The sequence below is a fragment of the Podarcis cretensis genome, assembly GCF_951804945.1.
Source record: "Podarcis cretensis genome assembly, chromosome: 2".
Lineage (NCBI taxonomy): Eukaryota > Metazoa > Chordata > Lepidosauria > Squamata > Lacertidae > Podarcis > Podarcis cretensis.
Genome location: NC_137171.1, coordinates 85931952 through 85937569, shown reverse-complemented (window position 1 = coordinate 85937569; position 5618 = coordinate 85931952).

Below are 5618 nucleotides of genomic sequence, written 5' to 3'. Positions count from 1 at the left end.
AACTTGTCGCTTGTCATTGACTCTGTGTCTGCAGCCTAGCACAGTCAAACACATTCGGTTCCTGAAAATTGCTGGCGAAAGAGGAGAAAATTGGAGACATTTGACTCTAGACTTTTTTGTTTTGCACAATAGTGGCAGGAGCCAGTCTAATAACAACAGTGCGTAGAGTTGACGTGTGACGAAAGGAGAGGGGGTTAATGTCTGTTGGTCTTGCCTCTGACCTCCACACACCCAACCAAAAGTCAGAAAAGAACCCAAATGTCTACAACGTATATGCATGTTGACTCAGCATGTTGCATGATGCAAAGTCCCTAAACAGGCAGAGAGAGCCCATGTGTCTACACATTGTCGTGCATAGGCTCTGTTCTGACCTCCAAGTGACTGTGGTGGAGGTCAGGGTGCAGGGCAGCCATGCAGTACTTCTCCCTGCATTCATTGGGTAAAAAGGGCATACATGAGCAGTGAAAAGTTGAATACCCTTTAAAAACTTGGAATACCCACGGCTACTCTTAATTCACTCCAGAGTTTACCAATCACGCTCCACCACAGAGGTCATTCCAGGGGTAACTCCTGTTTTATACTTGTAACCTCTTATCTATTGCATATAATCTCCCAGATGATTTTTTTTTTCAAACTTGCGAAGTTCCAGATTCAGGGCAGTGGGTTGTACAGCAGGAAGCTTTTTCCTGGGCATGCAAATTATTAGTGACGTGGCATTTCCTCGCTTTGCCTGGATCCAGATGGCCATGTGTGATACAGTGGCTGCTTATAAATTCATCACAGGGTGGCATGGACAGTTATGTGCTGCTGCTGCTGCATCCTGCTCCATAACGAGGCAAACAGATGTCATGTCCTCCATATTTCCATACGGTTGCACAGTGTTGGCCTGGAGTTATTGGAGGCCCATGGGCATGGTGCCCTCTGTGGATCCCCCTTCCTGAGTGAGCTCCCCATTTTCTCACTCACTTTCTACTAGGCTGTGTAACCTACATCCTGGCGCCAAGAGCAGCTGGCATGGTGCAGCCCTCACCACACTGGCATTGCTGCAGCTTACCTGTATGGGACTGCAGTGGGACAGGATGGGGTACGGTTAGGGCTTGGAGGATGCACTGGCAAGGGTACAGATTTGCTGCAGCAATGCACCTGCCAAACCCTGACCTTGCTGCATTCTAGCCCCATCCAGGTAAAGGGCAGTGATAACAGGTGTTGAGACGACAGCTGTGCCCCACCACACTGGCCGCTCCTGCCTGGGTCCCATTTTCCACTGGACAAAACTATATACCTGTCTCTCTAACTATCTTCCTTCAGTAAGTCTGCTGCTGGTGCCTTTTTATCCCTCCCACATTACGAGCCTACTCTGGTCTGCTGCCATTTTTTGATCTGCATCGGCTGTTAGGATTAGGTGGGAATTTTATCATGGTGCTTTAAAAATCTTATTTTTAGAATTGTTTTTATATGCTTGGTTTTAGAGGATCAGGGGAGAGCATGAATATATACAAATTAACAGCTGTCCAGTACAAAAGCTGGTATGGATCAGCCCCAAATGCTAACTGGGATTGTTACAGAATGCCTCCTTCTTAGTACCCCGAGCACTGTACTCTAGGAAGTTAGTGCCTCTCCACTGTGTAACCTAAAAGATATTACTTTGATTAATACCCTTACTTTATAGAAACAGGTTATCATATTGAGATTATTTGGGAATTGGACCTGTTCCTTTGGCTCTGGAACATGTAAGGACATGAGAATGGGTGATGGCATGATGACAGTAGACCTATTCGGGTAGAACCAAGTGAGCAAAGGGGCATGAGGAATGCACAGGGCTCGCCCTGCCCCTTTGTAAGGACATAAAATGAGAGATAGACATTGTGAGACGGTGCAGAGGATGGTGTCCCCCAGCTGATGTGGGAATACTGGGAATTGAGCTTGGAACTTTCTGCATGCAAAGTGGATGTGTAACCACTGAACTATGACCTTTCTTGTGATTTGCATGCGGTGGAGGTGGATGAAAGGGTGCTGGGATGGGGCTGGTGGGTATGGTCTTTCTTCCCACTCCTTGGGCTCCTTTGGAAGGACAGGCTCTAAGTTTGCCTGTCCTTATTATTACTATTACTAATAATACTGTACACATGTGGATGGCTAGCAAGTAAGCAGCAGTCAAGTACAGTGCATTCAAAAGTGAAGCAGGCCTAGGGTAGTATTTGAAAACTTGTGAAAATCAGATGATTAAATAGCTCACCTGTCAGATTTGTTTTCCCTAACCTGAGCTAGGTAACATGGTGCCCTCCAGATACTGTTGGACTACCATTGGCCATCCTGGCTGTATATGGTGGAAGTTGGAGTACATGTGGTGGTGTCACGAGGAGTGGATACAAGGGAGTGGAGGGAGGCACCAGCGGGGGAAGAAGACTCAGAGCCAGGGGAGTGGTGGTAGGACGATGATGAGTGGTCAGAGCGAGCAGACTGGGAGGAGGAGGTGTCAGAAGCAGAAGAGGTACCAGGGTTTAGTGAGCAGGAAGAGGCTGTGTCAGAGAGCAGTGCAGACTCCAAGGCTGAAGCAGAGGCTGAAGCAGAGGGCGCCCAAGAGGCAGAGTTGAAACAGGCTGCTGAAGAATCCAGGGAGTCTTCCCCTCCTGTTTGTGACCGCTTGGGAAAGACCCTGGAGAGGAGGAGCCTTAGAGAGCAGTGGGAAGATGGGGGCCTTCAGTCCTCTCAACTGCCTCATTGGGGCAAGACCTACTGGGAAGAGTTGCTGGAATCACTAGGGCTGCACTGTTCTGGTTTCTTTAAGCGTTAACTTCACTGACATCATGCTTTTTATTGACGACCTTTGCTTGACTCCAGCTTCTGACAGGTGGGCACCATATTGGCTATCCCTACCCTAACCCTAAAACAAGGCAGCCCTGTTTAGGGAAGTTTTTAATGTTTGAAGTTTTATTCTGTTTTCAGTTCTCTGTTGGGAGCCGCCCAGAGTGGCTGGGGAAACCCAGCCAGATGGGTGGGGTATAAATAATAAAACTGTTGTTGTTGTTGTTAATTAGACAAAATATTTAGGACTGGAACATTGCCTTATGCAAGGGACCTTGGGACCCTCTGGTCCTCCAAAGAGTCACATCACAACATGCACAGTGAGAGTTTGCATAGCAGTTATCCACTCATTCCCCACCGCTTGGCACTTGGTTTAGTTTATTGTGCAGCACTCGTCTAAAAACTAAATCCCCGTGAATTTTCCTCAGTGTTATTGCAGAAGTTATCGAGAGTGATAGATGCCTGAATGTGAACACAGGCTAGCCTAGATAAAGCATATCAAGCTCAGAAGATTTCATTTCACCCAGACACTGATCAGAGGCTGTAGCTGAAATAAGGGACCTGGCCACTTAACTCCTGTCTCCCCCCACAGAGGCCAATATATTAAGAGAGAGAAAAGGGTGGGCAGAGGAATTGTTGAGAAACTTGTGATATGCAAACATTATCTGTCTCTAAAATATTGGTCTGTTCCACAGCAGCTAGGATTTGGTCTCCCTGTCAATGGATTAGATGCAAGGGATCTAAAACAAAATGCTCCTACAAAGAAAAATGAAAAGCTAGCCTTTTCTTTCCCAAATGCAGGCTGAGCAACCCAGCAAATTCTTTTTTTCAGGCTAATCTACACTTTTACAACCTGATAACAGGCCGGAGCTTTCTTCTAACCACCCTTGATTGAATTTGGAAGGTTTCTTCCCAAGAGGAGAACCTGTTCGGCTTTTATTTCTGTAAACATGATTTAATGCACACCCCGCACACTTACTTCCAGTTTTGTTTTGTTCTGAATTTTGGAATTGTGTGTGTGTTGGTGTTTTTATTTATTATTAAGCTAGTGGTTTTTTAATATAAAAAATAAAAATAAAAATCAATTTCAACAGCTGGAATTAATTTTCCTGTTCCTGAGTCTTCACTCGGGCCTGTCACAGAGCAGGAGGCTTTCTATTAGCATAAACATAACTGAAAGCTCTGGTATTTGCATTAATGTACTTTTAACAAGTTGACAGGCTTCTGGCACATATTCCTGAGATCTGAGAAGCAAGGGGTGGCGAGGGGGGAAGGCTCCATTATACCTTACACTGGCTGGATTGTACGAAGCTGTCAGGTAAAAGAACCCAAAACCCTCAGGTTTCTTTTCCCACTACAGAAAATGTGGGGCAAAGTATCCACTCCTAAGCAGGTGCACAAATCTGACTCTCTCTCTCTCTCTCTCTGTGTGTGTGTGCTTGCACACTAAAACTCCTTGCCGCAAAGCTCCTCCCCACCTGAGGAGTACTGAAGTCCTTACAACTGAGATATTGGATGAAGGGTAGTGTACAAAGTTGAATGAATGAATGAATGAATGAATGAATGAATGAATGAAGACTTGCACATTAGGCTTGCTGGAAGCACTCCTAATACAAAGTCTCTCCTTTTGTTTGCTGGTTAAAGTTGTGTGTGTGTGTACATACATACTATATAGATGGAGAGTATACATACTATATACACAAACATACATACATACGTTCTGTGTGTGTGTGTGTGTGTGTGTGTGTGTGTGTGTGTATGTGTATCCCTTGCAGACCACATCGCCTGGAGACAGGCAGTCAAGTCATGTATCCATAGCAGCGACCAGAGCAGGAATGTCCGCTGGGAGGAGCACAGAGAGAAGAAACGCCATGGTGCATCTGCAGCGACAGAATTGGGTGCCTTCATCTGCCCCAGCTGCAACAAAACATGTCTCTCCCACGTCAGCCACAGCAGGCAATGCAACCTTCCAACAGCTTGACCCCAAAGGCACATTCCTCCATTGTTTCCTGAGGCAGACCGTGGCCAACATCTATCTATCTATCATCTATCTATCCATCCATCCATCCATCCATCCATCCAGAGAGAGGGGTGTAACTTGAGCCCCAATAGATTTCAGAAGATATTGCAAAATATGGGGTTATTTAAAAGTCGAGCAGCATTCTTCAGTGCATTGAAAACTGGTGGTGCTATTCAGGGCAACTTTCCAGGAGCCACATGTCAGTGGTGGGCGGGGCCAGAGGCTAAAGCAGGTGGAGCAGCAAATGTAATTTCTCTCTTTGTACATTAGAGTTGCTTCTGTGCACTTACATGCCCCCTATCTTTCATCCAGAGAAGCAGGAGGCATTATCAGAGTTCAGGGACATATTCTAGCCAGACAAAAAGGAAGCTGCAAAGCAAGGGAAGTGAGGAATGTGGGCCAGGAAGAGTCCCAAGGGTCAGACAGAGAAGCTTGGAGGACCACATTTGACCCCTGGGCCTCCCACCCCCTATTTTAGACCCCTAGGTGTGGGCAAGGCAGAATATGGTTTTGCTTTAGTAGCTTCCTTAGTTTCAGCCTCATAGTTTCACCCACAAATGCAAAGATGGCAACACCTCAGGAAATGTTCCGCTTCGTGTTTCCAGTCCTTTGCATCTCACATTGGTGTATATGTTAGCCAGGGCTATGGTGCCTCTTTTACCTTCCACCTTCACCTTTCCCCATGCACTGCGAATCGAATCTGCAGGAACTGAGGCCCCCTCAAGCCCTGGAATTCTGTCAAAGTACCTGAACTGTAACGTGAGGCATCCATCCTGTTGCAGCCCTGGGATCG